Below are 15,975 nucleotides of genomic sequence, written 5' to 3' on the forward strand. Positions count from 1 at the left end.
CCTTGAAAACCACCCGGAGGCTTCAGCTGGTGCAGAATGCTGCTGCATGGGTAGTGATGGGAGCTCCCCGATACTCCCATATAACACCTCTGCTCCATGAGCTGCATTGGTTACCGGTTGCCCTCCGGGTGAGATTTAAGGTGCTGGTACTTACCTTTAAAGCCCTACATGGCTTAGGCCCGGGATACTTGCAGGACCGTCTGCTGCCGGGAACGAATTCCCATCGTCCAGTACGCTCACACAGAGGCGGCCTCCTCAGGGTACCGTCGGCTAGACAATGTCGGCTGGCGACCCCCAGGGGAAGGGCCTTCTCTGTGGGAGCGCCAGCCCTATGGAATCAGCTCCCCCCTGAGCTTCGGATGGCCCAAAACCTCCAATCCTTTCGCCGCGGCCTCAAAACGCTCCTTTTCCACCAGGCTGACCTGGACTGACAGGGATTTTAATTATGTTTACAATTTTTAATTTATTTTTAATTTTTAATTTATTGCACAGATGACTTTAATTTTAATTTTATCTTAATTTCTGTTATATGTTATTGTTGTTAGCCGCCCTGAGTCCTTCGGGAGATAGGGCGGGATATATTTATTTATTTTATTTATTTATTTTATTTAATTTCTATACCGCCCTTCTCCCTAAGGGACTCAGGGCGGTTCACAGGGCATATATAAATAAGTATACAAAAATTAAAAGAAAATTAAACCATGCCCAAATTAAAATATAACAATAGTGAAATAAAAACAATTAAAAACCCAAATACCCCTTCAGGCCAGACCAGCTAACTCGAACAAATGGGTCTTCAACCCGCGACAGAAGGATCGGAGGTCCGATGCCATCCGGAGCTCAACCGGCAGTTGGTTCCATAATGCCGGAGCGCCCACAGAGAAGGCCCTCCCCCTGGGGGCCGCCAGTCGACATTCCTTGACAGGAGGCACCCTGAGGAGGCCCTCTCTGTGGGCACGCACTGGGCGGAGGGGAGTCGACGCCGGCAGCAGGTGGTCCTCGAGGTATCCCGGACCCATGCCATGTAAGGACTTAAAAAATAAATAAATAAATAAATAAATAAATAAATAAATAAATAAATAAATAAATAAAGAATGAATGAATGAATGAATAAATAAATAAATAAATAAATAAATAAATAAATAAATAAATAAATAGGGCTGACTAAAAGGGGGAAAAATACAGCAACAACATAGCAAAAGTGAAAAAGTGGGGATGCTGGTTACCTCACATCATTCTGAGGAAAATATGTAATTCTTGGGTTCAGCCAGGAAAGCATAATAAGGGCCTGGAGACAGCTGAAAAAAAGATTAGGAGGTCGAGAAGATAACAGACCTGCAGATAGTCCTCAACGTACGACGGTTCATTTAGTGACTGTTCAAAGTTATGACGGCACTGGAAAAAGTGACTTAGGACCATTTTTCACACTTACGACCATTGCAGCATTCCCGTGGTCAAACTTAGGACGCTTAGCAAGTGATTCATAATTATGACGGTCGCAGTGTCCCGTTTTGTGACTTTCTGACAAGCAAAGTCAATGGGGAAGGCAGATTTACTTAACAACTGTGTTACTAGCTTAACAACTGCATTGATTCACTTAACAACTGTGGCAGGAAAGATCATAAAATGGGGTGAAATACACTTAACAATTTTTTTGCTTAGCAACGAAACATTTGGGGCTGTTGTTGTAAGTCGAGGACTACTTTTGGAAGTAGAGCAACGGCGGCAAAAGAAAGCAAAGATAGTCCCAATGGTGCAATTCCAAAACATCTGGAGCATAGAATAGAATAGAATAGAAGAATAGAGAATTAGAATAGGATAGGATAGAATAGGATAGGATAGAATAGGATAGAATGGAATAGAATAGAATAGAATAGAATAGAATAGAATAGAACAGAATAGAGAACAGGAATAAACTAGACTAGAACAGAACAGAATAGAATAGAATTATAGAACAGAACGGAACGGAACAGAACAGAACAGAACAGAACAGAATAGAATAGAATAGATTAGAATAGAATAGAACAGGAATAAACTAGAACAGAACAGAACAGAACAGAACAGAATTATAGAACAGAACGGAACGGAACAGAACAGAACAGAACAGAACAGAATAGAATAGATTAGAATAGAATAGAACAGGAATAAACTAGAACAGAACAGAACAGAACAGAACAGAACAGAATAGAAGGCAGTCCTTGACTTACAACCATGACTGAGCCCAAAATTTCTGTTGCTACCCAAGACAGTTGTTAAGTGAGTTTTGCCCCATTTTGTGGCCTTCCTTGCCACTGTTGTTAAATGAACCACTGCAGTTGTCAAGTGAGTAACACGGTCGTTAAGTGAATAACATTCTACCTTTAGAATAATAAAAACATAGCATAATGTAATTAAGATAAAATGATAAAAAAATAAAAGAAAGCAAAATAAAACCAGCATAATGTCAGCTTGGATATTCAAGGAAACCGCACCTTTCACGATGTGACTTAAGCCTACAAATTCAGGAGATGCCTTCTGATGCTTTGAAATGATTAACATCAGGATTTATCTCTCTCCCACGAGAGATTCCCCCCCACACACACACACTAATTGGGGCTTTGTTTTATTTTTAAGGTGGGGGGGGAGGAATGGCAGATCCTCCCCACCATTCCTCAAATCCTAGATGAGATTTTGCCGTTTCAACTTTTGAAAGAGAATTTTTGGCTCTGTTGCCATTTCCAACAGTTCCCTGGAGAACTTTTAATGTCTTCCCTAGTAGATCAAACTAGACTTTTGCAGATCAATCAGTGCAAATTTATTGCTTTTTAAAAATAAATCAATCAATCCCATCACACACACTTTCAGCGTTGCAGAGATGGGGGGGGAAGAATGAGAGAGAGGAGAGAGAATGAGAGAATGGGAGAGAGAGAGAGAAAGAGAGAGAGGGTGAATGAGGGGTAGAAAGAGAATGAGAGATCGAATAAAAAATGAGAGGGAGAGAGAGTGAATGAGGGATAGAATGAGAGAGAGAGAGTGAGTGAGTGAGAGATAGAATTAGAGGAAGGAATGAGAGAGAATGAGTGATAAAATGAGAGGAAGAAAAAGAGAGAATGACAGAATGGGGGAGGATGAGAGAGAGAAAGGGAGAGAGAGAGAGTGAATGAAGGATAGAATAAGAGAGAGAACGAGAGAGGGCAAATGAGAAAGAAAGAGAGTGAATGAGAAGAGTGAGTGAGAGATAGAACTGAGAGAGGAATGAGAGAGAGAATGAGATAAAATGAGAGAGAGAAAGAGAAAATGACAGAATGGGAGAGGATGAGAGAGAAAGAGGGAGAGAGTGAATGAGGGAGAAAATGAGAGAGAGAGAGAATGAGGGATAGAATGAGAGAAAGAGAATGAGAAAGAATGAGAGAGAAAGAGAGAAAGAATGAGAAAGATGAGAGAGAGAGAGAATGAGAGAAAGAGAAAGAAAGAGAAAAAGAGAGAGTGAATGAGGGATAGAATGAGGGATAGAATGAGAGAGAGAGAGAGAATGAGAAAGATGAGAGAGAGAGAATGAGAGAAAGAGAAAGAAAGAGAAAGAGAGAGAGAGAGAGAGAGAGAGAGAGAGAGAGAGAGAGAGAGAGAGAGAGAGAGAGAGAGAGGTGGAATTAAAAATACATCATCCCCAAGCATACCATTTGGGCAGGTTTTAATCTGGTGATATTCCAATGGCCCTGTGCCCAGATATTTATGCTTATATATCATTCTGGCTGATTTCTCCAGACTGTATGGAGGTTGTCCCTTGGCCTTTTAGATCATCACTCAATAAATGCTATTTAAAAAAAGAAGAATTATGTTACTGAGAGAGATGGCTATTAAATCACGAGGGTAGGAGGGAGGGGGGGGAGAAACAGGACCCTGTTTTGAAGAAACTTTTGGAGCAAAATAATAAGCATCGCTTCTGAGCTTTTTGCAAATAAATAAATGGACCAAAATGTCTGAAACACTCTGTTTTGGCTTGTTTCTCACACATATGTACACACACAAACGAACACATTGTGAGGTCTCTGATGTTCCCTGAGCTTAGTGGTTTGCTTGGAGACATTTGTGATCCAACCACAGAACCTCATCTCTGTTAAAAGGGAAGGGGGTTTGCGGAAAGGAGGAGGAGGAGGAGGAGGAGGAGGAGGAGGAGGAGGAGGAGGAGGAGGAGGAGGAGGAGGATGACGACGACTGTGGGGTCCTTGTTGCTCTCTGAGACTGGTTGTTTTCTTGCTGAATAACATCATCATTGCTACTGATGAATGCTAAGTGATCGGTACTAGGACTGATGATATTACTCAGTTGGGTCACAAAATATCTGCAAGAAAACTTCCACACCAAGGACCCCATAGTCTTCCTCCTCCTCCAATTCCTCCTCCTCTTCCTCCACTCTGCAACAAAGACACCCTTTATAGCACTGACGACGTTTCCTAGTTGGGCCATGAAACGTCTGCAAGGAAACCACCCAGCTCAGACAGCCCTAAGGAGCCCAGAGTCATCTTCCTCCTCTTCTTCCTCCCCCTCCCTCCTCCTCCTCCTCCCAGCACTGATGACGTTCCCTAGTTGGGCCATGAAACGTCTGCAAGGAAACCACCCAGCTGAGACAGCCCCAAGGATCTCACTGTTCAACCCTGAGCTACAAAGATTCTCTTCTGTTGGTAACTCACGCACACTATTGTTGCTTAGTTGGCAAGTCAACTCCACTAAATATTTCTGCAAGATTGGACAGGGCAGAGACCACTACCATTGCTTCCCTCCCTCCCCCCCCTTAACTGTCTGCTTGTTCTCTTAATCTCTTCTCCCATCTCCTCACCAGAATGGGCCTTCAAGTGAATGAGTCTTGCTTCACCAAACAGAGATATTTCGATAGGATCCAGACGACATCCAAAACTGGTCAGCTTTGAGTGGGACAGGGGTGGACGACCAAAGTTCCTCCTAGGAACTTCAACCAAAGATGGTCAACAAACTTCCAACTTTGGAGGGTTACCTACTCATAAGTCAGCTTCTCCATGAGAACGTGAAAGTAGAAACCTGGTAGGTTTCCCCTTCAGCTCCCATCCTTGTTGACCATCTTTGGTTGAAGTTCCTAGTAGGACCTTTGGTTGTCCACCCCTGTCCCACTCAAAGCTGACCAGTGTTGGATGTCTGGACCTGGATCCTGTCCAAATCTCTCTCGTACACAGCCCTAAGCTCTAACCCAGCTACATTACTGTTGGCCTGGCGCTTCTGCTCTGAAGGCCAAAAGAATATTGTGTTGCAATCTCCCTTCAATCATTTGTGTAGTTGTCATTCTGGAGCAGGATTAGTCCTTGGTGAAGAATAGCCTGCCATGTAATGTGTTAATCCCCTGAAGATGGTTAGTCTATCGATCTGAAGGACATGAGGTTGGAGAAGTTTCTCCTAAGAGCTTCAGATGAACCTTGGGCTATTGGCTTGCTTATTTTATCATCTGATGTCCTAGCCGGCTGGCCTTTGAGAAGCTCTTGAGCCTGGCCTGTAAAGCAAATTCTTCTCCTTCTCAACAACTACTATAGCTAGGGACTGGAAAAGGACCATTTTTCACACTTATGACCGTTGTAGCATCCCCACGATCATGTAATCCAAATTCAGACACTTGACAATGGACTCAGATTTATGACAGTTGCAATGTCCTGGGGGTCACATGGCAGGGAAAGGAAGAATCCTTGGTGGAAAGTGTAATAAGTAGCCCGGCCTATAGACCTCTCAATTCCCAAGTATCTAGAACACCCTGACTCCTTCCATGTATTGGGGAGCTGGATTTGTAGGCCCCAGAATCACCCCATATCTCAGTCACATTAGCTGGGACAGGGATCAAGTCCAACAGATAGCTAGATTGACCACACCATATCACAGCTTTGGTGGGAAGTGTAATAAGTAGCTCGGTGTAGAGACCTCTGTATTTCCAAACATCTAAAGCACCCTGACTCTTCCATATAGTGAGGAGGGGGATTTGTAGGACCCTCTACCTTAGTAATATTAGCTGGGACAGAGATAAAGTCCAACACATAGCTGGATTGCCTACACATAGCCAGAGCTTTGATGGGGTGTGTAATAAGTACCCCATCATTGAAACTGATTCTTACCCTGATTCTTACAAATATTGAGGAGGGGGATTTGTAGGTCCCATAATTCCTCCTACCTTAGCAGTGTTAGCTGGGACAAGGAGCCAGTCCAACACATAGCTGGATTGCCTACACATAGCCAGAGCTTTGATGGGAAGTGTAATAAGTAGCCTGGCCTAGAGATTTCTGAAACGTCGGAAGCACCCTGACTTCTTCCAAATATTGAGGAGCTGTATTTGTAGGTCCTAGTATCTCCCCTACCTTAGTAGTTAGCCAGACCAAGGATCACATCCAACGTATAGCTAGATGCCTACACCATGTCACATTTTGGAGACAATGTTCATCTCTGACGTCTGAGGATGGTGTGGGTTTCTTCCTTCCTGATTAAGCCTCTCCTGATCTGCCCTCTGTAATCTTGTTGGCTGTGCGAAATGTCAGAGGATTAACTTCTCCCCAGCTAATATCGGGAGAGGGGGGCACTAAGCGGGCAAGATTCCCACCACCCGGCCTCTTGACGTTCTCCTGGCAGCAGGAAGCTGCCCACTCAATTCCCCCTCCTGCCTAGCCCAAACGGCGATGCCTATTGTGAGAATGACACGCTGTTTCCCCCCCCCCCACACTCCACAGCCAAACCCTGATTGAATTCCCTTAGCAAACATTGCAAACCATGGATAGTTCTATTTTGTGCAATGGATTAGTTACCCAATGGCCAACATTCTCATAGGGGATTTTTAACACGCAGGCTGTGGGGATTTGGGGATTCTTTATCATGCTGTCTCTCCCCCTTTTGGGGGGCCTCTGGGTCTTGTTCTTAAATCTCCTTTTTTTTTCATTAGGAGAAGCAACAGGGTGGAAGGAAAAATGTCAAGATAGAAGAGAGGATGGAGAGAGGGAGGGAGGGAAGAAAGGAAGGCAGCTTTGGAAAGCGCCGAGTTATTAGGGAATTTGCAATGCTGCATCCATCAGACAGGCTTAATATCAGATTGCACGGCATGTAATTTTTTTTTTTTTAAAAATGAAATAAAACAGAGAAGGCCAAAGATCACCCCGTGTGCAGCATGTACGGCATAGCAGAGGGGAATTAAATGAAGAAAAAAAATTGGAGGCATGGGCTAGGAAGAAGAAAGGATTTGCAAAAAAAAAAACCCCGCACTTTTTCCAGGAAAAAGAAGAAGAAATTGATTGGATGTTTGGGTAAGATTGGAAAATTAACAGGGGGAGGATGTGTTTCAGGGCTGTGGGATAAGATGGCAGCTCCACTCATAAAGTGGGCTGGTCTGGCATGTATTAAAGCCGTGTTTGGTTGCACCATTTTACTTGGGATATTGGGAATACAACTTAGGACCACAATTGCTTCCTTTGCTAAGCAAGGCAAGGGAAGTGAGTTTGGGCGAATTGCACAAACTTTCTTTACACAGTTGTTAAGTTAGCAACGCGGTTGTTAAGGGAATCTGGCTTCCCCACTGACTTTGCTCGTCAGATAATGGCCACGAAAAGGGGAATCGTGTGATCCCGACAGGTTACAACCGTCCTAAGTAAGAGTCAGTTACCGAGCATCCGAACTTTGATCACATGACCACAGGGATGCTGCAACGGTCGTAAGTGTGAAAAATGGTCAGAAGCCCCTCTTTTCAGTGTCGTCGTAACTTTGAACCGTCGCTAAGGGAATGGTTGTAAGTCGAGGACTAGCCACAAAACATAGAACAGAGATTCCTCCTCCTGTCGCAAAGCTTAAAAGAAAGAAATTGCAAGCTTTATTTTTGCATGAATCTCCCGAGAGGATACATCAGAGTTTTCTATTTTTCAAAAAAAAAAATTATTATTACTCAATAAATACTTTTCTGCTTATGTGAGCACGTCAAGTCGTTTAGGACAAGGGAAGAAAACATGAACTATAAAACATGCCTGCCAATGGGATCACCATTATTTGCGATTCCCCTACACTGAAAATCAATTAACAGCTAACACTTTGGGGAGAAATGGGCTTTTCCCTCCGTTTTCTGAAACTCTGGGAAAGAGGGGTTCAGATATGCGTTCCCTGGGGAACATTTTTGCTGGCAATTCTTGACTTAGGACCCACAACTGAGACCACAATTTCCATTGCTACACAAGGTGGCTGTTCAGTGAGTTGTGCCTGCTTTTAGGAGCTTTTTTTTTGCCACAGTTGTTAAGTGAATCATGGGGTTGCTAAGCAAATCCAGCTTTCCCCATTGACACTGAAAACCACCAGGCTCAGAGAACAACACAATCCTCCTCCTCCTCCTCCCCCCTTACAGCACTGATGATGTTACCTAGTTGGGTCATGAGACTTCTGCAAGGAAACCACCCAGCTCGGAGAGCCCCAAGGATGCCATATTCCTTCTTCTCCTCCTCCTCCTCCTCCTCCTCTCCTCCTCCTCCTCCTCCTCTTCTCCTCCTCTTCCTCCTCCTCAACCCCCCTCCCTTCTAGCACTGATGATGTTATCTAGTTGGGTCATGAAACATCTGCAAGGAAACCACCCAGCTCAGAGAGCACAAGGGCCCCAGTCCTTCCTCCTCCTCCTCCTCCTCCTCCTCCTCCTCCTCTTCTTCTTCTTCTTCTTCTTCTTCTTCTGCTTCTTTTTTCTTCTTCTTCTTCTTCTTCTTCTTCTTCTTCTTCTTCTTCTTCTTCTTCTTCTTCTTCCTCCTCCTCCTCTCCTCCTTCCTCCTCCTTCCTCCTCCTCCTCCTCCTTCCTCCTCCTTTCTAGCTCTGATGATGTTCTCTAGTTTGGGTCATGAAACGTCTGCAAGGAAACCACCCAGGTCAGAGAGCCCCAAGGATGCATATTCCTTTTTCCTACTCCTCCTCCTCCTCCTCCTCCTCCTCCTCCTCCTCCTCCTCTCCTCTTCCTCCTCCTCTTCTTCTTCTTCTTCTCTCCTCCTCCTCCTCCTCTTCTTCTCTTCTTCTTCTTCCTCCTCCTCCTCCTCCTCCTCCTCCTCCTCCTCCTTCCTCCTCCTTTCTAGCACTGATGATGTTCTCTAGTTGGGTCCTGAAACGTCTGCAAGGAAACCACCCAGCTCAGAGAGCACCAAGGGCCCCACAGTCCAATTTCTCCTCCTCCTCCTCTTCTTCTTCTTCTTCTTCTTCTTCTTCTTCTTCTTCTTCTTCTTCTTCTTCTTCTTCTTCTTCTTCTTCTTCTTCTTTTTCTTCTTCTTCTTCTTCTTCTTCTTCTTCTTCTTCTTCTTCTTCTTCTTCTTCTTCTTCTTCTTCTTCTTCTTCTTCCTCCTCCTCCTCCTCCTCCTCCTCCTCCTCCTCCTCCTTTCTAGCACTGATGATGTTCCCTAGTTGGGTCAGGAAACCCTCAAACTCCGAGAGCAGCCACACACAAACCCAGTTATAAATCAGCTTCAAGGAAATCTACTGCTGGCAAGAGTAAGAGAATCCACCACCAACCTTTGACTCATCTTAAACTCTCTGACCTGGCAAACCAGGAAGATGCCCTGACCCCCAGAAGTGGGAGGAGTCAATAAACCTCTTTCTTCCCTGCTAACCAGCATTCCAGGTTGCACGGCTAAAGAACGACAGGCCTGGTCTTGACCCCAAAAATATCCTTCAAAAATCCCCTGCATTGTTTCGCTCCTTCTACTCTCCACCACCACCGCCGCCACCACCACCCCTGCCACACACACACACACACACACACACACACACACACACACAAAGACCCAAAAAAGAAATGAGCCTCAGATGTGTGAGATCCTTCCTTGGCTGCCAATATTTTTAATAACCATCTTAGTCAGTGTTAGCACAGCTGTTTCTCCTGATCAGCAATTCTCATGACTCATTTTTCAGAGGTCGCCCTTTCCCAAGCTTTATTAGGGCTGTTGGCGGGGTCTGGGGTAGGGGGGGGAGGGTAAGGGATAAATTGTCTCTCCGTGCCACCCCCGCCCCACCCTGAGAGAGCCAGGCCCTACTGAATGCAAAGCAGCAGGCTGTGGAACATGGGGCTCCCAGTGAAAGGAGAGTCAGAGGCAGGTTTGGGGGGGAAATGGGTTGGCATACACGAGAGAGAGAGAGAGAGAGAGAGAGAGAGAGAGAGAGAGAGAGGTGGGTCAAACCGAAAGGAGGAATTAAGCACCTTGGTAGAAAAAAAATGGGGGGACCCCCCCTTGTAAAGAACGAACGTCGGTAGTTATGGACTGCAGAGTGAGGCTGGGGTGCCTGGGGCCAGATCCAGATTGCAAGCTTGAGTGAGATGGCCCGCCTTTCTTTCTTTCTAACTTTCTTTCTTTCTTTCTTTCTTCTTTCTTTCTTTCTTTCTTTCTTCTTCTTTCTTTCTTTCTTTCTTTCTTTTCTTTCCTTCCTTTCTTTCTTTCTCTTTCTTTCTTTCTTTCTTCCTTTCTTCCTTTCTTCCTTCCTTTCTTTCTCTTTCTTTCTTTCTTTCTTCTTCTTCTTTCCTTCCCTCCCTCCCTCCCTCCCTCCTTCCTTCCTTCCTTCCTTCCTCCCTCCCTTCTTCCTCTTTACTCTCTTTTCCTTCTCTCACCTTCTCTTTCTCCTTCTTTTCTTCCTTCCTTTCTTTTCCTTCCTTCCCTCCCTCCTTCCTCTCCTTCCTCCCTTCCCTCCCTCCCTCCCTTTTCTCTCTCTTCCTCCTTCCTCTCTCCTGCCTTCCTCCTCCCTTTATTCCCTCCTTTCTTCCCTCTCACCTTCTCTTTCTCCTTCTTTCTTCCTTCCCTCTTTATACCTTTCTTCTTTTATTTCTTTTCTTCCTTCCCTCTCATTTTTTTCTTTTCCTCTCCTTCCTTCCTTCCCTTTTCCCTCTCTCCTTCATCCCTTCCTTCTTGTAGACCTTCCTTATTTATTTTCCTTCTTCCCTCTTTATTTCTTTCCCTTTCTATCTTCCTTTCTCCTTCCTTTCATCTTCCCTTTTTCCATCCTACCTTCATTCCTTTTTCCTTCTTTTTGGCATACTGTGGTTTTGAATTAAATTGGATTTTAAGGTTTGTCTAAAGCAGGTGAATATGGGGATCTTGCAAAATCTCTGGAGAAATGTTGTCCCTGAGGGGGAAAGCCCATGTCAATGTCCCGTCAAGTGCCATCACTTACTCATTGCAGCCCAAAGCACATCAACTCTTCCTCTTCATGTTGGTCAGGCAGAAGCTATGGAAGACTTGTAGTTGCTCAGGTAACCAGGCCTCATTGTGTACAGGGCTTTAAAGGTAAAGGTAAAGTTCCCCCACACATGCGTGCTAGTCGTTTCCGACTCTAGGGGCCAGTGCTCATCTCCGTTTCAAAGCCGAAGAGCCAGCGCTTGTCCGAGGACGTCTCCGTGGTCATGTGGCCGGCATGACTAGACACCAAAGGCGCACGGAACGCTGTTACCTTCCCACCGGAAGTGGTCCCTATTTTCTACTTGCATTTTACGTGCTTTCGAACTGCTAGGTTGGCAGAAGCTGGACGAGTAACAGGCGCTCACTCTGTCCCGCGGCACTCGGGATTCGACCCGCCAAACTGCCGACCTTCTGATCGACAAGCTCAGCGTCCTAACCCACTGAGCCACTGTGTCCCTTGTACAGGGCTTTAGGGAGCGATAAATCATCTTGAACTGCGTCCAGCAGCCAATGGATAACCACTAAAGGAAATAGCACCAATAAAAGAGAATATTTGTAGCTCAGGGTTGAAATGAGGGGTCTTAATTAGGCCTCTGAGCTTGGTGCATTTCTGGCAGATGTTTAATGAGGTAACATCCTCAGTTGTAGAAGGGAGAAGGATTTGCGGAGAGGAGGAGGAAGAGGAAGAGGTGGATTGTTGGGTCCTTGGTGTTTTCTGAGCTTGGTGATTTTCTTGAGGCATTACATTACTAAAGTAGTAACATCATCAGGGCTAGGACCTATTGTACGCCTGGAAGAGTTTCTCCCACAGCCTGAATCTTCCATGCTTCATGGTCCTTCTGGGGACTTGAATGGAGCAGGGTCATCTTCAGCCTGGAAACCAGGCTCCTAACTCTAACTATGACAGGTGCAAAAGACCAAATCCACACGTGAAGGCCCAATTAAACTGCTTTATTGCTGAAAGCCTACATACAGGAATCTTCTCAACTATAGGCAGGCACCTGCTAGGAGTTAGTGGCACTCAAGGGAAGTTAGACTTAGTTCTTTTGTGACTATGGATTCTAGGCTGATCCTCCTTTTCACTCCGCCTCTTTCCCCCCTCCCCCCCCCAGTTCCCACCATCTCTTCTCCTCCAAGCCGGTCTTCAAAAATGGGTCAACTTCCACTCGTTCTGCAAACTACTAGTTCCTACACCTTCGGCCAAAGTGGAGTGGCTAGCGTAATACCAGTGATGAGGTCTTCTTGCTGATGGCAAATAAAAAGCTAGAATTCAAGCGGGCTCATTAAGAAGCGTTTACAATGCGGTGAAAAGGACCTACGGCTGCTTAAAACGCTTCAGGGATGAATTTTTCCATGCCGTGGAAGGAGCCAAGCCAGATTTGTGGAGGGTAGGACATTGGCAGGAGGGCAAAGTGCATGTGTTGTAATTTCCACCACCAGGAAGGAAACAGGTTTCTGAAAGAGGATGACCTCACTTGTTTGGCTAACGTTGAGGTGACAAGTCCTTTGATGACAGACACAAGTCCCCGAGCATCCTGGCCTTTGAGGCTTTTCCAAGGACAGCTTGGGGGGAAAAAAGGAGACTTTTTTTTTTCCTTCAGAGATCGAGGTGGCAACACAAACCTTAACTGGTGCTCACCCACCAGGCGGTGTGTCAACAGCCCCCTCAAGGGTGGGTGGGTGGGTGGGCAGGAGACAAAACTGTCAGTCTGTTCTTTCAAAGCCCAAACTGACGTAGTTGCAGGTCCACTTTAGGAAGAGTTGACTTCCCTGAGGTGGTGATGAGTTGGGTGGACTTCAATGCTTCTTTGTGGAGAGCAAGGTTGGGCCGGGAGCCTGCACTCCCGTGAAGAGGCAGACACGTGGTAGGAGAAGTGTGTGTGTGTGTGGGGGGGGGGAATAGGTCTTTGCAGCCAAAACTGAGCTGGATTCAAAATGTTGGAGCAGAACGCCAATTCCGTTCTCCACACTTCAAGAAGAAACTTGAAGACAGTAAGAACAATGAATCGGTGGAATGACTTCGCTCCAGAAGTTGTGGGTGCTCCAGCATTGGAAGTTTAAAGAAGAGTTTGGATAGCCATTTGTCTGAAATGGTATATAGGGTCTTCTGTTTGAGCAGAGGGGTTGGACTATAACTCAGGGCTTTTCAACCTTTTCACCCATTGTACCCCTTTTAGGATATAGCAACATCCGAGGACCACCAGTCGCCTAGTAAGGGTCAAAAACTTGATGACCCCCCCTGCACCCCAAAAAGGAAAAAAGTCATGAAGTACAGGTAGTCCTCAACTTACAACAGTTCGCTTAGAGGCTGTTCGAAGTTACAATGGCACTGAAAAAAGAGCCCCCCAAGCCACAGCCGAGCAAGACGCCTGCCTGCCCGCCCGGCGGTGCTCTTCCTCCTGTCCGAGGTTTTCATAGTTGTGAGCATTTCTGTTGAGGATTGGCAGCGGGGGTGGGGTGGGGGCTGTTTGGTTTTTATCCTCCCCCCATCTGCTGGGTGGTTGCAGCAGGATTTGGTCACTTCACATGGCCCTGGGACACTGTGACCGTCATAAATATGAATCAGTTGCCAAGCATCTGAATGTAAAATCACAAGACCCTGGAGATGCTGCAACATTCCAGATGATCGGCGCTTCTTCTGGGCTCAGCAGAAGCGCCAGGATCAGCGCTGAGCTCCAGCTGGATCCTGGTGCTGATCCTGGCGCTTCCGCTGAGCCCGACAGCCCTGCAGCTCCAGCCGTCTCTCGCTCAGGCTTGTGCGGTGCTGCCACCGGTTCAGCTCATTCCCCTCCCCCGCTACCAATTTTCTAGGATGGTTGCGTACCACCTGCCAGGTGCCAATGTACCACGGGTGGTACCCGTACCACAGGTTGAAAAGCCCTGAACTAGAAGACCTCCAAGGTCCCTTCCAACTCTGTTATTCTGTTATAGGAAACATTTGTAGCTTCTGTAATAATAACAGAAGGACAGAGTTGGAAGGGAGCTTGGAGATCTTCTAATCCAACCCCCTGCTCCTGCTCCTGCTCCTCCTGCTCTCCTGCTCCTCAGAATAACACAATTGGGAGGGACCTTGGAGGCTTCTAGTATAACCTCCTGCCCAGACAGGAAACTCTATACCAGGGGTAGGCAACCTTGGCCCCTTCATGACTCATGGACTTCAACTCCCAGTATTCCTCAGCCAGCATGGGGGAATCTTTGGCCCCTTCATGACTCGTGGACTTCAACTCCCAGAATTCCTCAGCCAGCATGGGGAATCTTTGGCCCCTTCATGACTCGTGGACTTCAACTCCCAGAATTCCTCAGCCAGCATGGGGAATCTTTGGCCCCTTCATGACTCGTGGACTTCAACTCCCAGGATTCCTGAGCCAGCTTGGCTCAGCTTGGAAACCTCTCCCTTGGCTGGCTCAGGAATTCTGGGAGTTGAAGTCCACGAATAATAAAAGAGTCCAGGTTGCCTACCCCTGCACCCCCTGCTCAGCAGGAAACCCTATACCAGGGGTCAGCAACCTGAAACAGTGAAAGAGCCACTCGGAACCGGTTCCCTCACAGAAAGAAAAACTGGAGCCGCAAAAAAATGTGTGCGCATGCGCGTACATGCGTACATGCGCAGAACAGGGTTTGACTGAAGAGTGGAGCCAAGGCGAGATATGCGCCTACCCTGCATATTGAATTGATTGGTTGAACTTTTTTAATCCACTTTTTTTTTTTTTTTGGACTGCACGGCAGAGGACTGGGAGCCGCAGGAGACGGCTGAAAGAGCCGCATGCAGCTCCGGAGCCGCGGGTTGCAGACCTGTGCCCTAGACCATTTCAGACAAATGGCTGTACAATCTTTTCTTGAAAACCTCCAGTATTGGAGCACCCTCAATTTCTGGAGGCAGGTTGTTCCCTGATTAATTGTTCTCACTGTCAGGAAATTCCTCCTTAGTTCCAGGTTGCTTCTCTCCTTGACTAGTTTCCATCGTTGCTTCTTGTCCTGCCTTCAGGCGCTTTGGAGAATAGCTCGACTCCCTCTTCTTTGGGGCATCCCCTGAGATACTGGAAGGATGCTTTCGTGTCCCCTCTGATCCTTCTCTTCATTAAACTACACATACCCAATTCCAGCAACCGTTCCCTATAAGTTTTAGCCTCCAGTCCCCCGATCATCTTTGTTGCTCTTCTCTGCACCCTTTCCAGAGACTCAACATCCCTTTTACATCGTGGTGACCAAAACTGGATGCCGTATTCCAAGTGTGGCCTTACCAAGGCCTGTAAGGTGGTATGAACGCTTCACATGATCTCGATTCTGTCCCTCTGTTGATGCAGCCTTCTTTACAACGATTCCCATGGATACCCACCACCAAATCAATGGCTGCAAATTTCATCTCTTGATTTTGTCATCCAAGTCATGGTTGTCCCAAAGATGCTTTTTCAAAAAAAAAAACAAAACAACTGAACTTCCTTGGGTTTTTTCCTTGAAGATGTTTCATTTCTCATCCAAGAAGCTCCTCAGTTCAGTTCTTCAGAAGCTTCTTAGTTGAGAAGTGAAACGTCTTGAAGGGGGGGAAAAACAAGAAAATCCAGTTGCCTTTTGAAAAGCATTTTTGGGGCATATCTTCGTGTTGTGGGGTTTAGAGAAGGTGTACAATCTAGCAGGCTGCTCCCTTACTTAACTAGGCACCGGTATCTTGCGATTTTCATGGTGGATCATCTTTAAATATCCCATAGTTGGTCAACCTTCTACCTAGAACAGGAATCCACCATGGTAACAGAGTTCTCTTTCTTGAATTGCCTAGAACAGGGGCTGGGTGGACTTCAACTCCCAGAATTCATGAACCAGCTAT

At 46.2% G+C, this 15,975-nt stretch overlaps 1 protein-coding gene across 1 annotated transcript in view; it reads right to left on the bottom strand.

Moving 5' to 3' along the window:
• WNT9A (Wnt family member 9A) overlaps nucleotides 1–15,975 on the bottom strand; it is a gene marked incomplete at both ends in the record, with an annotated part of 49,352 nt that overhangs the window by 9,474 nt on the left and 23,903 nt on the right.

Source organism: Vipera ursinii (genome assembly GCF_947247035.1).
Source record: "Vipera ursinii genome assembly, chromosome: Z".
Taxonomy (NCBI): Eukaryota; Metazoa; Chordata; class Lepidosauria; order Squamata; family Viperidae; genus Vipera; species Vipera ursinii.